Below are 27,833 nucleotides of genomic sequence, written 5' to 3' on the forward strand. Positions count from 1 at the left end.
ATGTCATCATCAAATCTAAAGCTTAGTTTTGCTGGATATAAGATTCTTGGTTGGCTTCCATTTTCTTTTAGAGCTTGGTGTATGTTGTTCCATGATCTCCTGGCTTTGAGGGTCTGGATTGGAAAATCTGCTGAGATACAAATTGTTGTTCCCCTATATGTGATCTGATTTCTCTATCTTTTGGCTTTTAAGATTCTATCCTTATTCTGTATGCTAGGCATTTTCATTATAATGTGTCTTGGTGTAGATCTGTTGTAATTTTGTACATTTGGTATCCTGTAAGCCTCTTGTATTTGGTTTTCCAATTTGTTCTTCATGCTTGGGAAATTTTATGATACTACCTCATTGAAGAGACTGTGCATTCCTATGGTTTGAAACTCTGTGCCTTCTTCTATCCCAATAACTCTTATATTTGGTCTTCTGATGCTGTTCCATAATTTTTGGATGTTCTGCTCATGGTTTCTTACTAACTTCACTGGGTGATCAATTTTATTTTCCAATTTTTGTATACTTTATTTCATTATCTGAATTTTTTCTTCCAAGTGAACTAGCCTGTTGGTTGTGCTTTATATTGAGTTTTTTATTGGTTTATTGTATCCTTCATTTTAAGGATTTCTGTCTGTTTTTTTTTTTCTCCAAAGTCTCTATCTCTCTCTTGAAGTAATATTTTGCTTCTTGTATTTGTTCTCTTATCTCTTTGTTGGAGTGATCAATTTTTGCTTATATTTTCTTGTTTAGGTTATTCTTTATTTCACAGATAATTTTAATTATAAACCTTCTGAACTCTTTCTCTGACATTTTATCAACTTTGCTGTTAATGTGTTCTGTTATTATACTATCCTGGTTTAATTGGGGCAATTTATTTCCTTGTTTTTTTCATGTTGTCTGTTTCTTCCTTTCTTGCAGTGTGTATCTGAGATATTATAGTTTCTTCCCTATATTTTTATAATACCCATGCAGATTGCCTGTACCTCACTTTGATGTTTGGCTTTCAGTCTCTGCTGGTGTCCCTCAATGGATGCTACTGCATCTAAAGGTGGTGGCAGCAATAGTCAAGATAACTCAAGATAATTGTTAAGGTGCCCCAAGATGGAAGCAATGTCTTACAGAGATGGGGGTAAAAGGGTAAGCCTCACACTCCTTTTGGCTTGCCTGCTGTGTAGTGCAGCTGCTTCTAGGCCCAGTCTGTTTTCAAAAAGTTAGGGGCTTCTGCGTGGGGAAAGCTATGGAGATGACTGCAGTGTCCCAAGATTGAAGAGCGTTAGGCTTAGGCTCCCAGATGTGTGTGTGTGGTGGGGGCAACTTGGAACTACCCTGGACCTGAGTCCTCTGCAAGTAGGTGTAGATGGATCTGGGCTGGGCCTGGGCTCCCGCATTAGTCTCCTGGTCAGAAGAGTCAATCCTGTGCTAGAGGCTGGGCTCTGAAGGATGCCTGCCTGTAGAGAGTTAGACCTAGGGCTACTGTGAGCCTGGGTCCTGCATATGCCAGTGTGGTTGGATATGGGCTGCTGGGCTAGACTTCCAGCGGTAGTCTGTTGTTTGGAAAGGGTCCTCTGCCAGGGACTAGGCTCTGGTGGGTGTCTGCTCTGTGGGTTAGGGGTGGGCCCAGGCCTACAGTGAGACTGGGTCCCACATGGGCTGGTGTGGGTGGTCTGTGCTGGGTCTGGGCTCCCAAGGTTGTCTGCTTGTTGGAAGAGGCAGTCCTGTGCTGGTGGCTGGACTCTGGTGGGTGCCTGCTGGTGGAGGGGCGGACCCAGGCCTACTGTAAGCCTAGTTCCCACACAGGCCAGTGTGGGTGTATCTCACTTAAAAAGTATCTTGACAAAAAAAAGTTTCAGACCTGACAGCTTCAATGCTGAGTTCTACAAAACACTTAAAGAAAAATTAATTCCAATGCATCTCAAACAATTCCAATATATTGAAAAAGAAGAGACTGTGCCAAACTCATTCTGTGAGGCTAGCATTACCTTAATACCAAAATGAAATGAATATAAACATAAAAGATATTACCAGTCAATATCCCTGATAAACATGTACAAAAAATTGTCAACAAAATACTGTACACAAAATCTAACATCATATCAAAAAGATCATATGCCATAATCAGGTGGATATATCCAAGTGATGCAAGGGTGATTCAACATAAGCAAATCAATAAACATGATATATCACAATGAATGGAAAAAAAAAACCCACAGGATTATCTTGATAGATACAGAAACAGATTTCAATAAAACTCAAAATTGATTCATTATAAAAATCTCTCCATTCAGCATAATGAGATATGCTGAAAGGATAAATGCTTTAACTTTATATATATGTGGTGCTGAGGATTGCACCCAGGGCCTCACATATATTAGGCAAGTGCTATACCACTGAGCCACAACCCCAGCCCCCAAAGCAATGATTATAATAGGAAAAATGTCTTTTACATATGAGCAGCCTGTCATAGGACCTTGTCTTCCTTCTATTTGTCTTCTGCTCCATGTCCTCTCATTCACTGTAAACAAACATGGATGAATTTCACTCCAAGAGGTGATCTAAAAACTCCATTTCAAAAAATCTTTTTCAGAAGACATTTCTAATATTTTTTAAAGCCAAATGAGCATTTTAAAAATGTTACATTTTTTTTTTAGTTGTTGATGGACCTTTATTTTATCTATTTATATGTGGTGCTGAGAATTAAGCCCAGTGCCTCACACATGCCAGGTAAGTGTGCTATCGCTGAGCCCCAGCCCTAGCCCCAAGATATGGTATCTTTTAACTGTCATATGTCAGAAACCTCTTGATATAGCATGTCAAAATGTAGCAAAATTTTATTTTATAAAAACTCAGGGGCAGATGTTGAGAGAAACCTTTTTGTATGATATACATAGGCCTACTACAAAAGGCCAGTAAATCTTTCCAAAGGACACTAGGCATTTCCAATTGGCCAAATGTAGTGCTATTCTACAGTTCCTCTCTTTGGTAGGATGGATACCAACTACTGGATGGCCTCTAATGTTCCACAGGTTGTCATTGTCATTATGTTGGCTTACTTCTAGAACATTTAAGGCCTTGGCTTCTCTGAGAAAAAGGTGACATTGAAGTTGCACTCCCTTTCTCCACAGAAAAGTCTTAACTGGACTTCTTCAGAAATCGTCAACATGGCTGATTTTAGGACTGTCAGCAAAAGAGTCTCTGCAAGAGTTCAATGTAGATAAGCTTCCTATTTTTATGTTGCTCTGTTTTACTTGGCCACTGTCCATGAAGATATCAGAACTCCAGGTGCTGGACACCCCCTTACTAGTTTTTTACAAACATATCCAGTATAGTAGTTTGTAGAAATGTGCAAACAAGGCCTCTGGTCTTGAGCTGGGGCTTCACAGAGATGTCTACATTTTTAAGATAAGAGAAGTTGCCAATTGGGCTCCATGGTAACAGCTGGCAGGGGGAGCAAAGAAAGGGGAGAAGAAGCTCTCCCCTTCTCAGGTTTTGTCCTTGAAGTCTTAACTTGCCCAGAACAGTAAAAGAAAAAGCTGCTTTTATGTGAACTTTTTTGGACTGTGAACTTGTGAGCCCCTCCACTTCCATGCTGGGTATAAAAATCTGAAACTACTTGAACTTGGGGTCTAGGGATTGATTGATTACAGCTAATGATGTGCCCTCTGAACCTGGCTGCAGCCAAGTAAAACTGTTTCCTACTATCTTCAGTGCCTTGCTTTATCTGTCCCCACAACAACGTCTCCTCTGACCTTCAGGGAGTAGTAAAACCAGGGCCCAATGTGCAACACAGTGGTCCAGATTTTAGGCATTCAACCACCTTCTTGGGCCCAGGATTCCCCTAATTAATCCCCTAGAGGCATTGAGTTAGTAGCAAATCTTCTTGCCATGCCATGTCACCATCCACAGGCTCTACCTCCTCTGCTGCCTAGCTGGGGTTTCACCCAGTACAACAGGTTATGTTGGGAGACCTGGCAGCCATGGGGTCCAGCCTACAGATCATGGAGGCAGACTGGGAGAGGTTTCCCAGTGTTGTGAGGGCACATTTATGCCAATGTGCAGCCACCGTGGTGCTCCAGCTTTTTGCAGTGCAGAGGCTGTGGCCTGTGCTCAAGCTCTTCCAGTTTACTCACCTTACCCAGGGGCATGGATCCTGTGGAGCCAGCTGCTATCTTACTCCTTGTGCTCTCTTCTGGAACTGACTTCATACTAGTACTTATTAAATATGTTACTTAGTACCATAGATAATCTTTCTGGGTTGATGCCTCCTTCCTACACTCCCCAGTCTTTGATAGATTTACAGAATTATTGTGAAGATAATGCAAAGATCCTATATCCCATACCCTGACTGCTGAATTAGTAACTTACTTTAGTTTGATACATTTGTCACAATAAACTGATATTGATGCATTACTATTAACTGAAACTCGTACTTTATTTTGAATTTCTCAGTTTCTCTGTAATGACTTTGGTTGTTGTTGCAGAATACCATTCAAGACATCTACTATATCACATCATTTTGTTGCCCTGGCTTCACAGTTTCTGCTAAGCTGTGACAGTTTTTCAGATGTTTCTTTTTCTTTTTTCTTTTTTTTTTGACAGTTTTGTGGAATATTGGTCATATTTTTTTTGCAGAAAGTCTCTTTGCTGGCATTTGTGTGATATTTTGCTCTTAATTTTATGAGAACATTGTAGGGAAAAAATAATTCATCCACTATTTTATACATCATTCAACTACATATACTCTCATGATATGACCTTTGGTATTCACATTGGTCACCTGCTATAGGTAGTGATTTTCTGTTTTATCTTCCATAAAATCAGCATTTTTTCTCATTTCATGTATTGTGCTCTTTATAAAAACTCACACTGTACATCTCACATATAAAAAAAAAATAAGGAGTAATACACCGCCTACTTAAGGGCAAATTATTTATATAAATTATTTAGTATACTTGTATGTGGAATATTCATCGATTACTCTTCATTCACTTATTTACTCCTCTTATATATAAGAGGAACTAATAAATATTTATTAGATTTATTTCATGCTTTTCAAAGCTAGTTCACTTGTTTTATTGCTGAAATTCTCTAGATTTAGCCACTGGAGGTTCTTTTCATTTGCCACTATATCCCCAATATTGCCGGGTTTTCTAAGATAACTTTCTTACTTTCTTGTGCTACAGGAGGCACCAAGTTTATCTTGTGTATTTCCTGACCCATCCTTAGAATGAATTATTCATGAATAGAGCCATGTCTATTTTATTGGAAAATTACATTAGAACACAAATAGTGGGTGCTTGGGATGGTTTTTGTTAGTGGAATATCATTGCTTATAGGCTTTTGCATGTGATAGTAAAGAGAAATAGTTATGATTATTGTTTTATATAGATGAATCTCTAAATAATTAAAATATATTCACCTTTATAGTAAGGTAAATATTAATTCATACTGATGTCTCCAATGTAACTCCACTACCATTTGCTGAATTCCAAACTTCTCTCCTTATTTTTAAGTAACCCGTCTCCCACATTCTGCCATCCATTTAATAATTACTCATTTTCAGTAGACATACACAATGGTTTCAGAATGGCTAATCTCCACTCACATGGCATGTGAGGAGCAGCGAATAAATTATGGGTCTTTGAACTGCCCCCAGACAGAGGCTGACACCCCCCTTGTTAATTTCTACATGGAGAAGTCTTCCCTGGGTATCTGGTGATTCCTTTTTTAAAGGGAAATTTCATGGTTGCCATGGAGTTTATCAGTTCATGACCTAAGGTTCAAAGGCCAGCTGCCTGGGGGTGGATAATTGTGGGTGAAAACTGATGACAGTAATTGGGCTGTACAAACTTTTGACCTTTGTTCTGTTTTCAAATGACATTCTCACAATGAATCCTGTTGATGTAAAAACCTATATAATAAACTTGTGAAGCCTACTGATTGTTTGTCTTCCTCCATCAGAGGTCTGCTGAATCATTTAGCCTGCTTTCTTTCTTTCTGTTTGTTGGTCTTTTTTTTCCAATCCCTTCATCAGCCCGATTTGAGGAAAATGAACAGTCTCACTGGAAGTGACAATGGCATTTTTTTCCCAATTTATATAATTCTTTTTGCACAGCTACTTTTGTCTGAGTCCTATAGACATTTTATCTCCTTTAGTGAAGTTATTTCATACCTGTTATATATCTTAGCACATTTGGATTCTTCTGTCATATTCTACATTCCATTCCTGGAACCCCAAACACTCTAAATTTTTTTAAATGCTGAACACACTTAAGTGTACTCTTCCTGCTATAAATTTCTATAGGTGTCCATCCACAGACAAGTAAATAAAGAAAATGTGTTATACATACACAATGGAGTTTTACTCAACCAAAAATAAGTCTGAAATTTTATCATTTGTTGGCAAATGAATTAAAAACATCATGCAAACTGAAATAAACCAGACTCATAAAGTCAAGGGTCAAATATTTTCTCTCATTTTTGGAAACTAGAAAGAAAAAAATAAAAAAGGAAAAATAAAAGAAATCTCATGAAAATAAAAAGGAGACCAATAAGAAGGAGGAAGAGGATGTGTGTGTGTGTGTGTGTGTGTGTGTGTGTTTATATAATTCTGCATGAATTAAAATAAAAATATAATGAGAATTAGTAGATTAGGCTAATCACATCAGGGGGAGGCAGGAAGAGAGGGAAAGAAGGGTACTAGGGGATAAGATTGATCAAATTATGTACTTATACAAATATGGCATAATTAACCAATAAAATACATGAATAAAATATTTTTTTCTAAAATCATATGAGTTTTGGCAAATATTTAATATATTATTTTCATTGTTACAATGATATACTGTATTACTCTTAAAGAAAAAGAGAACAGTAACACAACATGTCCCTGAATGTCCCCTTTTGTTCCAAAAAATCTAGTCAAATTAAGGGAATAATGAGAGCAAGCCTGAACTAGAAAGTTAAGATATATACTATCTTGAAGGATAATGGCTTTCACTCACATACACTGGGAATTAGAGAAAGTTGATGTTATCAGTAAAAAGCTACTTTCTTGCATATATATATATATTAGAACAGTAGCTCCTTGGGATCCTGGTCATAAAACAAACTAAGCAAACAAATACCAATGAAGTTACTGCTTCAGTAGTGTAACATATACAACCCCTATCTGTATATAGATGGTCACAGACCTGAGGGCACTGTGGAAAGTATAAATGTCACTCATACAGCTGGCCACCATTGAACAGGATGCCATGAGGAACTGGGGTATTTCTTTGTATAGCTACTTGAGAGACAGAGGTGCTATCTGTTCAGCTTACTACCACTGAAATATTGAATCAGTTACTAATTTCTTGTAAACTTACTGCAATAGATGATGTATCTCCCATGCTGTGACTGCAGACTTTCTTTGGCCATCCTAAAACCCTATCTCACTGCTCTGGAACTACCAGGCTATGGATGTGACACATACATATTAGCTTCACTTCTTAAAAAATTTTCCTCTGTCTTACCTATTCAAATATCCTCTCATCCTCTGAATACCTGGCAACCAATAATCTATTTAATGCATTTGTTATGTCTGTAGTTTTGCCCTTCTCTCTCATGACTGGAATCACACAATATTTAAATTTTATAGATCATCTTCTTTCATGTAGAAATATGCATTTAAGATTCATGTATGTGATTTTGTGCCTTGATATTTAATTTATTTAATTGTTGAACTGTATTATATTTCATAACTCTACCCCAATTTCTACATTCATCTACTCAAGGATATCTTAGTTGCTTCAATTTTTTGGTATTTATGTATAAAGCTATCATAAATATTTGCAGGCAGAGGCTGGGGTTGTGGCTCAGTGGAAGAGCGCTTACTTTGCACACTTGAGGCACTGGGTTCAATCTTCAGCACCACATAAAATAAATAAATAACAGTATTGTGTTCATCTACAACTAAAAAATATTTTAAAAAATATTTGCAGGCAGGATTTTGTTTGTGTACATGCAGGTTTTATATTCTACTCTTAGCCAATCTAATAGGTATATAACAGTATTTCATGTTTTAAACTGCAGTTTCTTTTTTTTTCCCTTTTTTAAATAGTTATGTTTTAGTTGTAGTTGGACACAATACCTTTATTATACTTATTTATTTTTATGTGGTACTGAGGATCAAACCCAGGACATCACACATGCTAGGCGAATGCTCTACTGCTGAGCCACAACCCAAGCCCCAACTGCAGTTTCTTAAAGATGAATTGTAGCACAATTTTATACACTTGTTTATCATTTGTGTATTTTACTTAATGAGTAGTAAGTAATATGTGCATATGTATTTGTGTTAATGGGTCCATCTGTGTATGGATCTCCTACTTTACATATTATCTTAAAAGTATTATATTATCATTCTAATTATGCATCTCCTAATATTGGTTTTATAAGCCACAATTTTATCATCTGCTAAAAATCATTTGCTTATATGATAAGATTTTTGTGAAAATTTAAAATCTTTAACTCAATGTAAAGAACCAAATAAATGAGTTAATATTTTTATTGTAATTCTGGAATATAGGTAATCAATAAAAACATTCTTTCACCCCCCCAAAAAAAATATATCACATAAAGGAATTAAATTCCCCAATGGCTAAAAAACTATCTAATGTACAACATCAGTTAAAATCTCACCATTTTTTTTTGTTGTTGTTGTTAACAGGACTTGAACCTAGGGGTGTTTAACCACCAAGACACATCCCCATCCCTTTTAAAAACCATTTTATTTAGAGACAAAGTCTCATTAAGTTGCTGCTGACTTTGACCTCTTCATTCTCCTGCCTTAGCCTTCTGAGCCACTGGGATTATAGATGTGCTCCACTGTGCCCACAAAAGACTAACCAAATTTTATCCCACATATTTTATTTTGTTTGTGAACAAAATTCTGATGAAAAATTTCTTCTCCTTTAACCAAAAATGAGCCAACAGATTAAAATATTTATTTATTTATTTGAGTCAAATTAAATTCTGAATGGAATCCTCTCCTCTGTAAGGCATGATGTAACATGGGACATTTTGCATCAGAAAAGAGGAAACTTAACTTGCTGGCTGCTACCACTTCCCAGTCCTGGGGCCACATGTGCCTAAGAGAGCACCTAGTGATTAGCCAGAAGGCATTGCAGTGGGTTTTGATGAAGAATCTGACCACCTCTAAGATAGGCTCAGAACACTTCTGCCCTCTGGTGTACAACTTGTGTCTCCCATTACTGCCTGTAGGATGGGTGTACCCGTGAACTCTCCCCCCCCCCCCCCCCCGCTGACCGTTATCCTGATTGGCTCCTGTACATTATATTAGCCATGTGTGTTTTCTCAATAAATGAGATCCTGCTTTGACTGTTCTCCCTGGTGTGTCGGATTGTCCTCTGGGGAGGGAGGACTGGGTGTGGGCGGCCAGTTGATCTTTACCTTTCTTGGTTCTTGTCCTGGTCGGGGCGTGCTCCCCCAATCTTTCCCGCAGGTCAGGAGGGAACAGGGGGCTAAAAACCCTGACACTCCTCTGTGAAACTCTTTCTTTCAACTTTCTGATACCACACTCTCAATTCTGATCTTTCTCTTTCCAACTCATCAAGCACCACACGCTTTTTTAAATACAATTTTCTGTCATCCAACTGAATTATTGTTTCTTGGTCATAAAATTACCTTCTAGAAGAGAAGCCAAGAGTCTTTTAAGGACTCTGCAATTTTTTTTCTCTCCAAACTATACAGCCAAATGTCTAATCTGTGCAAAGACTTGTTTTACATATTTTGTCTAGTTTAAATGTCTACTTTAAATGTTGGGGAACATATTTTACCCCTATTACTCTCTCATTGTGAGAAGCAGAGTATAAATTTCCATTTTGAATATCAAAAATTGCAATTAAATGTAGGAATTTCTTCAGTGTTCTATCAGTATATGTATTAAATACCTGGGGAGTTGGAGTATTGCACACTTAATTAAACTGGTTTTTTTCTAGTGTAGGTGCATAGCTACAATGATAATAGGTGATTTTTTCTCTCATGGTGCATTTGCAAAACAAGAATAATATTTGAAACTATCAACAATTAAATATAGACATTTACTTTAAAATGTAAATTGTGTTGAGAGTTTTTCTAACCTCGAAAGTACTGAGCAATGCAGGTTTATTTTTCAAACTTGGATAACTCACAGATATTCATAAAATGATTTATATATGCATTCACAAGAAATATTACCCCATATGATTTATTTTATTAAAATTGATAATTTAAACACTTATTTGAGATACATATGGCCATATAACCTTACACTATAATTATTGGCTGGAGATTTTTCTTTTATTTTCCTTTTTATTTTGTTCTAATTAGTTATAAATAACAATAGAATGCATTTTGAATACTTGTACACAATTGGAGCACAACTTCTCATTCCTCTGACTGTACATGGTGAAGAGTCACACCAGTATTGTAATCATAAATGTATATAAGGTAATAATGTGTGTCTTATTCCACTGTCCTTTGCATCCCCACAGCATCACATCTCCTCTCACTCCCCTGTGCAAAATCCAAAGTTCCTTCATTTTTTCCTATCCCCACCCCACTATGGATGAGCATCTGCTTATCACAGAAAACATTCAGCCTTTAGTTTTCTGAGACTGGCTTATTTTACTTAACCTGATATTCTCTAGTTCTATCCATTTACCTGCAAATGCCATAATTTCATTCTTCTTTAAGCCTGAATAATATTCCACTGTGTACATATACCACATTTTCTTTGTCCATTCTTCTGTTGAGGGGCATGTAGGTCAATTCCATAACTTTGTTATTGTGAATTCTGCTGCTATAAAAATTGATGAGGCTGCATCACTGTAGTATACTGATTTTAAGTCCTTTGAGTATAAACCAAGGAGTGGGTGCCGCAGTCTGGTTGGGCACAAAATCATGAGCCACTCACAGCTTTGTAGATTCAAACAGCAATTCTTTATTCCCGAACTCACACCGCACTCTACAAACACTTTCTGGGGAAATCCACGTTCTCTGAGCAAATCCACCTCCTCTGCCTCCCAAAAACTCTCTGAATCCCGGGAGAGACTCAAGGGGAACTCAGGCAGCAGGATATGCCCTATTCCCAGCAGGAATAATCTTAAACCTGGAACCGCCCTAAACCTGGATCTGCCCTGGTCCTTGAGCAAGGTCACCTTACATGCAATGTTACTGCAAAATGTCCTATTTCCACGAGTCCTTCCACTAAGCAACATGGGGTACGCTGGCAAGGAAATTGCCATACCTACTTGGCTAATGGCTCCCAGCATCTCCCCCCTTCTGATTAATTAAACAACAAGTAATGTGGCTTAAGGACCGTGCCTGGTAGGTTGTCCAATTCAACATATGGTTCTTACCTGTCATTGGAAAACTGACCTTTAGGCGTCAACCTCCTGTCTTAGGTTGATACCACTGCAATTGGATCATACCCGTCACTGACTACTGGTCCAGCATACAGCCATACTTGTGGATAGGTCTATGCACCAGTGGGGGGGTGAGGTTCTTTGCCTCACCTCTGTTGGCCCCCAAATTTGGCCTTGGTGCCAGTGGGGGAGTGAGGTTAATGTGGCTTAAGGACTGTGCCTGGTAGGTTGTCCAATTCAACATATGGTTCTGACCCGTCATCAGAAAACTGACCTTTAGGCATCAGCCTCCTGTCTTAGGTTGATACCACTGCAATTGGATCATACCCGTCACTGACTACCGGTCCAGCATATAGCCATTGGCCCCCAAATTTTAGACCATCACTAGCAGAAGGGAGGAGGATACAGAAATGCCACGACACCAAGCCAATTGACAGTTCCTTTGGAAAAATTGCATCACTGATGACACCATCAGCAAAGATATGCCAGCACTACCACAATTAACATGGGGTGCGCTGGCAAGGAAATAAAAATTGCATCACTGGTGACACCATCAGCAAAGATATGCCAGCACTACCACAATTCGCTGCACCAAACGATAGTTCCATAGTCCAGACAAGTTCTGCAAGCAGTTCAAAGCAGAGGAATCTATCAATATGTCCATTTCCTCCCAAAGTAAATCGAGTCCTTGATTGAGCATTACTTGTTGAGTTATATTCATTGATGCATCAGTTTATACAGTTTACTTTGATAGCTATCATAGAAGCTGTAGTTTGGTTTTATCTTTGTCTTCACTGGCACTGGGATGAAGATAGGAATTCTGGCAATGATGCTACAGAGACATATTCCTGAAAAGAATTATTAAATATAATGAAAAGGAAAGGTGAAAGTAAACAAACAGATCTGTTAACCTCCTTTAAAAACAATCCTTAACAGCTGTTTACCTGATTTAAATTAGTAAACAAACAGATCTGTTAACCACCTTTAAAAACAATTCTGAACAGCTGTTTACCTAATTTAAATTAAGCCATTTAAATCACGTGAATAGAAAAAAATAATTCGGATCCATTTTTTCATGAGCGCTCCTCATATATGATATATGGACATATGCACACGCAGACATACAACACAAAACACAAGAGTACAACACATACGACAATAATAAAGGCCTTGTAGCTTTACCTAGGTGAAATCTCCATTGCAATGTTTAAAAACTCCAGTCAAAAAATAAAACTGATCGGAAAACATTAACCTAGGCTTGTATGAGCTCAAAAATAAAAATAGAAACTTATGATGTGGAAAAATGCAATAATAAAATAGATATTGAAAAAAGCACCCTGGTTAATCACTGTCGCAGATGTAAGAATAGCCAAACTGGAGCTCTGGATATCAGCTGTTATGAATTTGAGTCAAATCATCTTCTTTTTGATCTGTAGAAATTGTTTTAATCTCTCTGGAATCCAAATCGACTGCTGTTCTCCCTGTGGAAAAACACAAACAGAACCCCAACTCCAGACAATCACTGGGTCAGGACCTTTCCATTGTCCTGTTAGAATATCTTTCCCAAGTACCTTAGGCTTATGTACATTTTTTGGATACATATGTCTTTCCACAGCACTAAGTCCTGATGAATCCAAATTTAAAAAGTTTAGAGTAAAAAGTGTTATTTTAAGTTTATCTTTGGGGGATATATACCCCTTTCCAATTCCCTCTTTTTGCTTTAATAAGTACATTTTAATAGTTTGATGAGTTCTTTCAACTATGCCTTTTCCCTGTGGATTGTATGGGATTCCTGTTATATGAGTAATACCAAATAATGAGCAAAATTGTTTAAAAGAGGTAGAAGTATAACCAGGACCATTATTGGTTTTTAACTGTTTAGGAACACCCACAGTGGCAAAATTTTGTAAGCAATGAGCTATAACATCTTTAGTTTTTTCTCCGGCATGAAGGAAGCCCATCAAAAATCCGGAAGAAGTATCAACTGTAACATGCAAATATTTTAATTTTCCAAATTCTGGCAAGTGTGTGACGTCCATCTGCCAAATATGGTTAGGTATCAGTCCTCTAGGATTGACTCCAAGATTAACTTGTGGTAAAAAGGTCACACAATTTTGACATTGTTTTATTATATGTCTGGCTTGTTCCTTAGTTATTTTAAAATGCTTTTGTAAAGTATTAGCATTAACATGAAATCTTTTATGAAAATTTATAGCTTCTTCTAGTGTAGAGAAAATACGTATGTCATGTGTAGTTTTATCTGCTAAATCATTGCCCAAACTAAGGGCTCCAGGCAATCCTGTATGTGCCCTAATATGTCCTATAAAGAATGGATCTTTTCTGTCCCAGATTAGACTTTGTATAGTAGAAAACAAAGAGAAAACAGTAGAAGAAGGGGAAATCCTACCAGCATATTCAAGGGATACTATAGCATTAACTACATACTGACTATCGGAAAATAAATTAAATACATAATCTTTAAACATCATAAAAACTTGTAATACTGCATTAAGCTCTACCTTTTGAGCTGATTATTTGGGTATTAAAAATGTAAAAGTTTGATCAGGTGTAACTATTGCTGCTGTACCATTATTTGACCCATCAGTGAATATATTTGGAGCATTCATGATAGGGGTTTTTTTTTGTCATTTTTGGAAAAACTACAGGATGCTTAGACCAAAAAGACAACAAAGGATTAGATGGTAAGTGGTTATCAAACAAAACATTAGATTTGCACATGATTTTTGCCCAAGTATTTAACTCATTAGCTAACTCATCAATTTGATCCATAGTATATGGAGTAATAATTTTATTGGGAGAAATTCCAAACACTCCCTTTGCTGCTTTTATTCCTTTGAGTATTAATTGTCCTATAGCCTCAGGATACCTAGTAAGAATAGTGTTAGGAGAATAAGATAAATGTATCCACAATAATGGACCTTCTTGCCAAAATACTCCTGTAGGTATATTTTTTGTTGGTAGTACAATAAATAATAAAGGCAAACGTATCAATTCTATCCAAATGTATATTTTCCATATATGTTTCAATAATTTTTAATGCCTTTCTTGCTTTAGGAGTTAACATGCAGGGTGAATTTGGATCTGATGGACCTTTTAGAATATCAAATAAAGGTCCCAACTCTCCTGTTGGTATGCCTAGATAAGGCCTTATCCAATTTATGTCTCCCAATAACTTTTGAAAGCCGTTAAGTGATTTGAGTTGATCTATTCGTATTTGAATTTTTGGTGGATGAACCATGGTTGAGGATAATAGAACTCCTAAATAATTAATTGGAAAATTTAATTGTACTTTATCTATTGCTATCTCTAGATTATAATTTTTTAGTAAGTTTGTAAGTGTGGCATAACATTCCAGCAATATGTTTTTATCTTTATGTGCCAATAATATATCATCCATATAGTGAAATATTTGTAGTTCAGGATTTTGATTTCTAAGTGGCTGGATTACTTTGTTAACATATATTTGACACATAGTTGGACTGATAGCCATCCCTTGAGGGAGTACTTTCCATTCATATCTCTGATCAGGACCTTCACGATTTAATGCAGGGATAGTAAATGCAAAACGTGGACTAACCTCGGGATGAATTGGAATTGAAAAAAAACAATCTTTAATATCTATAGCTAAAACATGCCAGGTTTTAGGCAAAGTAGACAATTGAGGAATCCCTGATTGAGCAGGTCCCATAATAACCATCTCATTATTAATGGCTCTTAAATCTTGCAATAATCTCCATTTACCAGATTTCTTTTTGATGACAAAAATGGGAGTATTATGGGGAGATATGGAAGGTTGTATATGTCCTTCCGCTAATTGTTGTTTGACCAGATCATGGGCTACTTGCATCTTTTCTTAGGTCAGGGGCCACTGAGGAACCCACACTGGTCTTTCTGATTTCCAAGTAATTTTGATTGTCTCAGTGGCCCTTTCTGAAAATCCAACCCATGTCTGTCTGTTCCTTGATCTATTTGAATTCGTGCTGCTATACCTTGTCCTTGTTTTCCTAATCTTTTTTCTTTCCTAAAACCTTGTCTAGCCCTAGTAGTGGGCGCATTTGGATTGATGTTATTTGTTAACGTCAAACCTAATTGATCTATGACATCTCGTCCCCATAAATTTATAGGAAGATGATCCAATACATATGGCTGTATAGTTCCTTCACATCCTTCAGGATCCTTCCAATCTAATACCATTGCACTTCTATGGGGATTAGTCGCCACTCCTAGGCCTCGAAGCGTTTGAGTGGCTTGTTGTAATGGCCAATGTTTTGGCCATTCATGACAAGATATGATGCTAAGGTCAGCACCTGTGTCCAGTAGCCCATTAAACTCATGTCCTTGAATATTTAGCTTTAGCATGGGGCGATAATATAAATTTAAAGACAGCATAGCCCAATCTACACCTGTGGAGCCTAATCCCCTGGAACCTATTTCTACACTATGACTAGAGAATTTATTATGTAGGCTGGGTATTATTAACAACTGTGCTAATCTATCTCCAGGTGAAATTACTGATACACCTCTTAGAGAACTAGCTATAATTTTTATTTCACCTACATAATCAAGATCAATTACCCCAGGACTTATCAAAAGTCCTTTTAATGTAGATGAACTATTTCCCAATAATAAGCCTACTGTTCCTTGGGGAAGATGTCCTTTTACTCCTGTGGGAATGATTTGAACTCCCATCTCTGGAGTTAGTACTGCTCTGGCAGAGGCGCAGATGTCCAACCCTGCGCTCCCTTGGGTTTGTCTGATGAGGTATTTAATGGACAATGTGTCCTGGGCACTACCCTGATGGTGTTGCTGGTTCCTCCACTGTCCCGTATATTTGTGGTTGTGGGCCCCGGAGCATTGGGCCCGGCTGTCCGTTTTTTGGCAATGGAGCCTGATGCCTTTCTCCACGATATTGTGGGTAAATACCTGGTCCTTGTCCGTTTTTTGATAAGGGAGTACCCTCTACGGTGGTTTGAGAACGGCATTCATTAGCCCAATGTCTCCCTCTACGGCATTGGGGGCAAATACCCGGTATTCTATTTCTTTGATACCTAGTTTTGTTAAACCCTCCTCCTATGGGGCAACTCCTTTTAAAATGTCCTGATGTTCACAATCATAGCATGTTTTTGGCCTGGCATCTAAAGCCTGTTGTACTGCAGCTGCCAAGACTTGCCCTTGTTCATTAATATCTCTACATAATTTAATATATGTGTTTAAATCTTCATGTCTCCATGGTCTAATAACCTCTCTGCAGCAACGATTTGCTTGGTCATAAGCCAGTTGTTTTATTAATGGCATTGCTTGTTCTGTATCCCCCAAAATTTTGGCAGCCGTTTGAATTAGCCTATCTACAAAGTCAGCGTAAGGTTCATTAGCTCTTTGTATTACCTTAGATAGCTGACCTTGTAAATCAATTTCCATGTCCTTGTAAAATCTTCCATGCCCTAACTGCGTCTGCACAGCAATTTGTGCATATATAGCAGGATCATATTCAATTTGTTGCCGCTGACCCTCATAAGGTCCTTTTCCTAACAACATATCTAGATTTCTTTGAGGGTAACCGGCTGCTGCATTTCGCCTAGCTGTCTCCGTGCAAAATTCCTCATTGGCAACCTTCCATAACAAATATTGTCCTCCATTTAGCACAGATTTACACATGCTAGCCCAATCTGCTCGGGTCATGTCCAAGTTAGTAATGGATTTGACCATGCTTACTGTGAAGGGAGCGTGGGGACCATAGGTTGTTACAGCCTCCTTTAACTGCTTCACTCTTTTAAAATCTAAAGCATGGTGAATTTGCTGCCCTCCTACCTGTTAAAGTACAGGGCATGCTAATCTTTGAGGTCCTGTCTCAGGATCCCAATTATCAACTACGGGGTTTGAGGGACACTCAGCTGTCTCCATTGGTGGGGCTGTTGGTTGAATTACGCCCTCTGGTGATAAAACAGAGTTAGTAACAGCCTCCTATTGTGGCCTTTTTCCTAACAACCCCTTTTCCTTTAAATTTTCTTCCTCTGTCTGGCTAGCTCGAGAGACCTTCTCTTTTGCTTGATCTAAAATGTCTTTCTCCATGGTCTGAACCTCTAACAGTTTACTTAACATCTTTTCAGTGTGTTTTTTACTAATTTCTAATCTACCATAAAGATAACACAACCCAATAAGATAACACAAAACAAAACTGAAACTGAATGAAACAAAAACGGAATAAAAAATCGTTGTATCAATTTTCTCTTCCTCAGGGCTGACAAACTTCAAACCTTTAGTCAACCATTTTTTTCCAGTTTGCCTGAGAAATTTCTAGGGATAGGCAGCTTGAAACAAAAACAAAATATATCAAAAGAAGAACACATTGTTTTTTGAAATGGTCACCCATTCTCTCGCCTTCCCTCAGGGGCGAGCAATTTCACTTACCCCCAAGCTTCAGGCGTTCCGCGTACGAGCCACCAAATGCCGCAGTCTGGCTGGGCACAAAATCACGAGCCACTCACAGCTTTGTAGATTCAAACAGCAATTCTTTATTCCCGAACTCACACAGGCCGTCTACAAACACATTCTGGGGAAATCCACATTCTCTGCCCAAATCCACCTCCTCTGCCTCCCAAAAACTCTCTGAATCCCGGGAGAGACTTAAGGGGAACTCAGGCAGCAGGATACGCCCTATTCCCAGCAGGAATAATCTTAAACCTGGAACCGCCCTAAACCCGGATCCACCCTGGTCCTTGAGCAAGGTCACCTTACATGCAATGTTACTGCAAAATGTCCTATTTCCATGAGTCCTTCCACTAAGCAACATGGGGTATGCTGGCAAGGAAATTGTCATACCTACTTGGCTAATGGCTCCCAGCAAATGGGATAGCTGGGTCAAGTGGTGATTCCATTCCAAGTTTTCTAAGAAATATCCATACTGCTTTGCATAGTGGTTGCACAAATTTGCAGTCCCACCAGCAATGTACAACTGTACCTTCTTTCTCACATCCTCAGCAACACTTATTGTTGCTTGTATTCTTGATTATTTCCATTCTGACTGGAGTGAGATGAAACCTTAGAGTAGTTTTGATTTCTATTTATCTAATCACTATAGATGCTGAACATTTTTTCATATGTTTGTTGATCAATTATGTTTCTTTCTTTTTCTGTGAAGTTTCTGTTCAACTCCTTAGCCCATTTATTGATTGGATTATTTAGTTTTTTTGGTGTTGTTTGAGTTTTTTGTATGTCCTGGAGATTAGTGCTCTATCTGAGGTTCATGTGGTAAAGATTTTCTTCCATTCTGTAGGCTCTCACTTCATGTCATTGATTGTTTCCTTTGCTGAGAAGAAGCTTTTTAGTCTAAATACATCCCATTTATTTAATCTTAACTTTACTTCTTGTGCCTTAGGAATCTTGTTAAGGAAGTCAGGTCGTAAGCGGACACAATAAATATCTGGGCATACAAGCTGCCACAATGAATATCTGGGCCTGCATTTTCTTCTATTAATTGGATGGTCTCTGTTCTAGTGCCTAAGTCTTTGATCTACTTTTAATTTTTTTACAAATAAGAGATTTGTACAAATGTTGTACAAATAAGAGATTGAAGTTTACTTTCATTTTAATACATATAAATTTCTAGTTTTTCCAACACCATTTGTTGAAGAGCCTATCTTTTCTCCAATATGTGTTTTTGGCACATTTATCTAGTATGAGATAACCATATCTATGTGTATTTGTCTCTGTGACTTCTATTTTGTACCACTGGTGTATGTCTATTTTGGTTCCAATGCCATGACATTTTTGTTACTACAGCGTTGTAGTATAGTTGAAGGTCTGGTATTGTGATGCCTTCTGCTTCACTCTTCTTGCTAAGGATTGCTCTGTATATTCTGGTTCTCTTATTTTTCCATATGAATGTCATGATTTCTTGTCCTATTTTTATGAAGAATTTCACTGGGATTTTAATAGGTTGCCTTAAATCTGTTTAACAGTTTTGGTAGTACAGCCATTTTGACAATATTAATTTGGCCTATCCAAAAGCATGTGATTTTTTTCCCATATTCTAAGGTCTTGTTCAGTTTTTTTCATTAGTATTCTGTAGTTTTCAGTGTAGAAGTCTTTCACCTATTTTATTAAATTGATTTCCATGTATTTTATTTTATTTTTGAGGGAATTGTGAATGAAGTAGTTTTTCTAATTTCTCTTTCAGTATATTCTTCACTTATTTATAGGAATTCATTAGATTTATGGGCATTGATTTTGTTTCCTGCTACTTGGCTGAATTCATTCATTAGTTCTAGGAGTTTTCTGGTCATATTTTTTTTGGATATTATAAATATACAATCATGTCATCAGCAAAAAGTGATATTTTGTGTTTTTCTTATTCTATTTATGTCCCTTTAACTTTTTCATCTGTATTATTGTTCTGGCTAGAGTTTCAAGGAATATGTTGAATAGAGTGTTGAAAGAGATCATCCCTGTCTTGTTCCCAGTTTATTGGTTTGATGTTTTCTTTCCTTGATATGTCTTTTTCTGGTTTTGGTATCAGGTTGATACTAGCCTCATAGAATGAGTTTGGAAAGGTTTCCTCCTTTTCTATTTCATGGAATAATTTGAAGAATATTGGTGTTAACTCTTCTTTAAGGGTCTTGTAGAACTCAATTGAGAATCCATTGCTTGAAATTGTTTTGTTTAAATTATGTATGTCCTCCTGATTCAGTTTGGATAGGTCATATGCCTACAGAAATTTGTTGATGTCTTCAAGATTTTCTATTTTACTGTACTATAAACTTTCAAAATATTTTCTAATAATCTTCTGTATTTTAGTAATGTCCATTGTGATATTTTCTTCTTTATCATGAATGTTAGTAATTTGAATTTTCTCTTTCTCTTTATAAGTGTAGGTAAGGGTTAATCAATTATTTTTTGTTTTTTCAAAAATCAACTTTGTGTTGTCAATTTTTAAATTGTTTCTTTTGTTTCAATTTAATTGATTTCAGCTCTGATTTTAATTATTTACTGTCTTCTGCTACTTTTGATGTTGATATGTTCTTCTGTTTCTAGGGCTTTGAGATGTGATGTTAAGTCATTTATTTGTTGATTTTTTTTTTATTCTTTAATAAATAAGGTCAATGCAATGAACTTTTCTCTTAGCACTTCCTTCATAGTGTCCCTGAGATTTTGTTGTGTTTTATCAGTGTTCTCATTTATCTCTAGGAAATTTTGTATTTCCTCCCTGATGTCTTCTGCTATCCATTCATCATTTAATAGCATGCTATATAGTCTCAAAGTGTTGGAGTATCTTCCAGTTTTTATTTTGTCTTTGATTTGCTAGTTTCATTCTCTTATGATCTGATAAAATACAGGGTAGTATTTAGTTATTTTTATTTGCTGAGAGTTACTTTGTGGCATAGCAAATGGTCTATTTTAGAAAAGGATCCATGTGCTGCTGAGAAGACACTGTATTTGTTGGGTAATAGATGAAATATTCTATATATGTTCATTAAGTCTAAATTATTTATTGTATTATTTAGTTCTATGTTTATTTATTTAGTTAGTTAGTTAGATTTTGTTTGGAGGATCTATCCAATGGTGAAAGAGGCATGTTAAAGTCATCCAATATTATTGTGTTGTGGTCTATTTGATTCTTGAAATTTAGAAGGGTTTGTTTGATATACATAGAAGCTTTATTATTTGGGGCATCTATATTTACAATTCTTCTGTCTTGTTGATTTATAATTCTCTTAAGCAGTATGAAATGTCCTTCCTTATCTGTTGGAATAACTTTCAACCGCAACTAGCAGCTACTAGCAGCCCACAGTGCTTGAAGAATCCATGTTCATTCAGACCTGACAGGAATGCCTGCAGGATGGGGTGCTCTGCTCTAGCAAGCCATTAGTGAAACTACATCCTCAGCCTTGTGGTTAGCATTGCCAAACTACCGGGCCAGGAAAAAGAAAGGCATGGGCTTCAGGGCATGAAATCCCTGACTCAGTAAGCTCCCTCCCTTAGGGCAAGGATCCTTCCAGATTGCTTTTCACCACGACAACAATATTTAGAATTTCTTCATAGTATGGTTAAATTAGGCAGAAGATGTTTGGCTTATGGATATTGTCTTGCTTATCTATGATAGACGGTCATGCCCAACTTGAACCCTATAACAGTTTTGTGCATTTCAAAAATAAACTGAGCTACTGGACATCAACTTGAGGTTTATCACCAGCCAGTTCTCTCACCAGCTCTGGGATTTGGTGTGTTGATTTCACATCTCTACTCCCTCACAACTGAGGTAGCCATGCAACTAATTGACCACACCAACAACTAATTGAACACACGTATGCAATTTGGTACCCCAACATGTTTGCTCACACCCTCACACCTCAGGAATGATCACCCCATTGATTTCAGGTAGTAGACCCCATTTGTGTTCTGTGTGCTGTTGGTTCTTTGAAGGTGAGCAAGGAACCCCCTCCTCTACCCCCTTTCCTTGTCATACCATTAGTACCCCTAGTTCAGGCACACACTGTCATAAGGGCTGACATCACCTTATGACCTCTCCTTCCCCCTAGTTCACCCAGCGAATTCATATAATGGACTGGTCCTCCCAGAATTCGGAACCTTGGCTTTCTCTGTTAAAGGGAACTATGCTCCAGAGACACTGTGTGGGCATAGGGCCTTGATCTAACAAGTCAAGGAAGTCCCCCACTAAGCACAAGACATTGGACCCTAAACACATCTTTTGTTTGTCTTAGTCAGGGCCCTCCATGTCAACATCTTAGGCCCCTATATTATGCATCTTGTCAAGTCAAAGACATTGCTTTAAGAACTCTTAAAAAAAATATGAGGAATTGTTCAGCAATATGATCCAAGGCCCTCATGAATGGTTTCCTGACTTCTTATCTAGAGTAATCATGGCATTCAGGAAGTTCATTCAACTGGCCCTACTCAAGACTCATTAGTTAAACAGCTGTCATGGGAAGGAAGGTGCAACTGCAGGAACTAGGGCTGCAATTGCCCCAGTATGCAGTGAATCCCTTTTGAAATAAATCTCTGCTACAAAGGAAATAGTCCCCTCTTCAGGGCCCATTCAGACATTAACAGCTGCCATTAACAAACTATCAGTTAACAAAAATGATGGGCTTTCCCAATCAAGATATGATCCCATTTGCTAGGGCTGTAACCAGCCTGGCCACATTAAATGGTACTGTCCTAAAAAAGGCAGTCTCCTGGCCCCAAGACACCCTGCCCTAGATGCAAAAAATGGTCATCTTCCATCTACTTACATGTTTTAAAATTATGAATTTTTCCATGTCTGTTAAAATTGACAAAGGGCCAACCTGTACTAACAAGGCATTTCAAGTTATTTGCAATGGTTGGCATATGCATCACTTAATTGGGATTCTCTATAGCCCTTAGACTCAAGGCATTATAGAAACAATACACAAGAAATTATACTAAGTCCCCTCATGATGCCTTGAAAACAATCTTATTTGCTTTAAATTTTCTTTCAATTTCAAAATTTTCTACTAAAATAGCAGCCCATAAGCATTGACCTCCCCTCCCGGAGCCCTCCCATCTACCTATGATCTCATGAAAGGATCCTATAACAAATGCATGGGATTTTGGGGGCCCCTCTTAAATGTCACACCAGCCACCAATTGCCAACCTCTGGAAATTGAGCCTAGAAGAAAGAAAGAGACCATCATGACCTTCCCACCGGAGGGCTCACAAGATAACCTGGGGTTATATCAAAGTCCTATCAGATCAAGCTCAGACCATGTCACCTGCCAGAGACCAGAGCCCTGGTACTCTCTTCTTGCTTATGTGTGCAATTATAACCTGCAACTCATAGGTAAATGCACTACAGGTAAGTATGTAGGAAGAAAGGCCTCTGCCTGATAACTCAAGGCCCTATGCTGACCTGTCCAAGCAAAATGGACACACTTCAAAGTATGTTCCATGAGGGAACATTGCTTTGCAGACAGCTATCACTCATGAACAGCTGTCTGCAGGACAGTTCTCCTGGAAAGCATCTACCACCACCTTGTGGCAAAAACCCTTCAGTGAACAAAATACTCATGCCACTGCAATAAAAAAAAAAAAAAAAAAAAAAAAAAAAAACATGAGAGGAATCCACACTCAATTAATCATGATCAGGATGTTGTACATACTTCTCTCTCATATCTTGCAGAATGCATCCCAAGGACAAAACTCAGGAGGACAACAGAAGCCCCCCGGATCAACATATCATAAGGCTCATGGTCCTCACAGCCACAAGTGCAAGTGTCGCTCTCTCTGCTCTCCTGCACCCAATAAGAAGGACCACACCCAACCGACTGGAAACAACTCATGCTGTTGCTGGGACTTTAATTGGACTATCCTCTTCTTTTGAATCAATGAAGAAAAGGATCCCCATCATGCTATTGTGCTTCATTCTGTCATTTGGCCCTCAAGTACATGCTTGGTGGGTGGGGGCTCCATCTCCTGGGATTCTTTTACCTGTTGGTTTGGATGATACTGTATTGCCTTTCTTGTTTGTTACTAATGTTTCCTCATGATGCCCTGTTATATCTGACCCAATAGCAAGGCACCCTTGGAATATGTCACTCTCACTTGATCATTCATGGGCCTTTACTATATTAAGGAATGTATCTAGGACACAGAGGTTATGTCAGCCTACAATTTGCCTTCATAATGATATTCTTTGAGAGCCAGGAATAGGAGGCATTATAGGTTTTCGGCTACTTTCCTTAGAAGGAGACGCAAAAGTAGTCACTGTCAGTGGTGTGCCTAGTGGCATGACCATGCCCCTTCATGCTAAAAACTAACATTATTGGCCTCAACCCTTTCTGAAGAGATGTTCATGGAGAAAATTTTAAAATATCAGTGAAGGTATACCTCTAAGAGCTATATCTTGGAGAAACTGTCTCTCCCATTCCAGACACTATTTCATTTCTTCTTTATTTTGAAAGAGACGGGGTGGAGAGAGAAAATATTTTAATATTTATTTTTTAGTTTTCAGTGGACACAACATCTTTATTTTATTTTTATGTGGTTCTGAGGCGCCCTGTGCATGCCAGGTGAGCCTGCTACTGCTTGAGCCACATCCCCAGCCCCCTATTTCATTTCTGATGAGCTTATTAGTTGGTTCAGACCTTATACAAAAGGTGGATCTCCATCCATGGAATTTTCAACAGAAACAAATACAGTAATATTTAAATATCATGCAGATTGGATAACAAATGCTCAGTACAAAAGAAAGACAGTCAGGAGACTTTTTGCAATTAGGCAAACAATTTTTATGTGGTGCTTACAAATGAATGGATATCAGTCCTATTGTCACCATGAATGCCATTTGGTTTAACTGCTCTTTCGAAAAACCCTCAGCTAAGTGTGCTACTAAAGGCCATGTATGTGTTAAGCGACCCTTATTATTTGTAACTTCCACTCAAAATCACAAAAATGTTCGTCTTAATTGTGATGATTCCCAATGTGAGTTAACCAATTGCTGGAATTCCTCTGTTAAGACAGTAATGCTAATTAGAATACCCCCCATGTTATGGTTTTCAATGGAGGATGACTCCTCCATTCAAGAGGTTCACTTTACAAAAGAATGTTTTCCCTCCCAGAGTTAGGCAAGATTTGGGGATTACTGCTGCCATTATAGCTGCCTCCCTCACTGCAGTCGCAGCAGCTACCAAAGCTGGTGTAAATCTGACCCAGTCCACAGCAAATGCTGCAACCATTAATCAGGTAGTGCAGTGCTCCACTAAAGTCCTGACTACCCAGGAGCAACTAAACCTGCACTTGCAAGAAGGTATCTTAATGTTACAACAACAGATTGACCTTATTGATGAAAAAAGTTTATATGCTTCAATTGAATGTCAGAGTACCCTGCAGTCCTCAATTTCTGTATGTTTGTCAAACCCCTGTCTCAGTAAAAAATGTAACAGAAGCTCAGCTTGAACTGGCAAATAGACTTAAAGGACCTTGGGGTATGACTTTTAGAAACTTCACTATGATGCTGCATGCTCAGATTCTCAGCCCAAATGAAACCAGAGCAGAGCTAATTATTAACCCCTCAATCTTACAGTAGCTATGGGATAAATTGTCAGCTGTAATTGACCCTTCTAATTGGATTCTCACTGGTATTGTCTTAGTTTTTCTTGTTTTAGTATATGTTCTTCTAAGATGCTTCCAAAAAAAAGGCTCAACAAAGTAGAAACAAAACAAGCTATGTTAGTTCATGCATGTAAGGAAAGTCAAAAGGAAAATAATGATTCTCCCACATCTCTATGGATGACAGCTATTGATCGGATCTAAGTAGTACCAAATAAGGGCCAGTTTTCTATGAGGGATCATGCCCTGAGTCTTAGCACTGCTTTCCTCTTCATCTATCTGTGTCTCTCAGCTCTGTCACAATATTACTGTTTGTCTGTCTATGGCCTTCTCCTTCCTTTCTGAATGCAGCCTCACCAGCCCAGTGCTGTGAGCTGGGCCCTCCATGGAGAAGAAACCTTAGTTTCCTGGTCCTAAGGTAAATGCTGGCGTGGAGCCCATGGGGGCATTATCTATCAAGGAGACAGAGAGCCTTCTTGGGGGCAATGACTTGCATACTCCACATCACCCTGTTTGGCTCCAGAGAATGGCTGATTAGTCAAAGCCAGGTAAGATTCCTCAAAGAGAGGTACAACCCAAGATAGACACACACACTCACAGAGGGGCCATCAGGAGAAAACTTGTGGGCCAACAGAGGTTAGGCCCAGAACCTCACCCCCCCACCTGTGTAAAGGCCTAATTCTTCACCCCATCTGAGAGACGTCTCCTGCCCCCATGGCTGCTCCCCACATCCAGCTCAGATTGGGACCCAAGTGACAGACAACCTAGTCAACAGCGACCACCCGCTCACCACAGCAGAAAACAACTGCAGCTACAGGAAATTGCCATGTCTGGATGTTTCCCCTTTTCTCTTTCTTGCTTCTTCCCCCTTTTTCTATGCTTTTCCCTTTTTATTTTTTCTCTCATCATGGTTCACCTTTGGCAACAAATTTAATAAAAGGGGAGGAAATGTTGGAATAACTTTCAGTTGCAGCTAGCAGCTACGAGAAGCTCGGAGTGCTTGAAGAATCCACAGTTGTTCGGCCTGACAGGAGCACCTGCAGAATGAGGTGAAACCACATTCTCACCACTTATGGTTAGCATTGCCAAACTGTCAGGCCAGGCAATGGATAGTCAGGGGCTTCAGGGCATGAAGTCCCTGACTCAGTAAGCCCCCTCCCTTAGGGACAAAGACACTTCCAGACTACTTTCCACCATGACAGCAATATTTAGAGTTTCCTCACAGTAAGGTTACATTAGACAGAAGATGACTGGCTTATGAATATTGTTTTGCTTATGTATGATTGACAGACATGCCCCACTTGAACCCTATAACAGTTTTGTGCATTTCAAAAATAAACTGAGCTACTAGATGTCTTCTGAGATTGTCACCAGCCAGTTCTCTCACCAGCTCCTGGAGTCTTGGTGTTGATTCCGCTTCTCCCTGAGACTGAGGTAGCAGAGCAACTAATTGACCACACCAATGACAAGAATGTACACACTTACCCCTTCTGACTAACTTTGGTTTGGATTCCACATTGTCTGATATGAGGATAGAATCCCCTGTTTCTGTTTGCTGGCCATGTAAGTGATATGTTTTTTCCAAACCTTTCACCTTAGGTCTGTGGATGTCTTTTCCTAGGAGGTGAGTCTCTTGAAGACAGCATATTGGTGGGTCTTTTTTTTTTTTTAATCCAATCTACTAGTCCTAGTCTATGTCTTTTGATTGATGAGTTTAGGCCATTAACATCCAGTGTTAATTATTGAGATATGATTTGTATTCCCAATCAATTTGGTTTATTTTTGTTTTTTAACTTGATTTTATTTCTTCTTTGATTGACCTTTCCTTTAGTGTAGTTCCTCCATTTGCTGGTTTTCATTTTTTTTTTTAAATTTTATCCTCATGGAATATTTCGATGAGACTGTTCTAATAGTGCAAGCTTTCTAGTTATGAATTATTTTAACTTTTATTTCTCATGGAAGGTTTTTATTTAATCTTCAAATCTGACTTAATTTTGCTGGATATAAAATTCTCTGTTGACATCCATTTTCTTTCAGAGCTTGATATATGTTTTTCCAGAACATCCTGGCATGGAGGGTCTGGGCTGAGAAATGAGCTGAAATCCAATTTGATTCTCCCTATATATAACTTTATCCTTTTCTCTCACAGCCTTTAAAATTCTATCCTTATTCTGTATGTTAATCATTCTCATTATAATGTACTATGGGTGGATTTGCTGTAATTTTGTGCATCTTGGGTACCTGTAAGACTCTTGTAGTTGATTTTCCATTTTATTCTTTAGGTTTGGGAATTTTTCTGATGTTATGTCATTGAAAAGATTGCACATTTCTTTA

The sequence above is a fragment of the Callospermophilus lateralis genome, chromosome X (assembly GCF_048772815.1).
Source record: "Callospermophilus lateralis isolate mCalLat2 chromosome X, mCalLat2.hap1, whole genome shotgun sequence".
In the NCBI taxonomy this organism is placed as follows: domain Eukaryota; kingdom Metazoa; phylum Chordata; class Mammalia; order Rodentia; family Sciuridae; genus Callospermophilus; species Callospermophilus lateralis.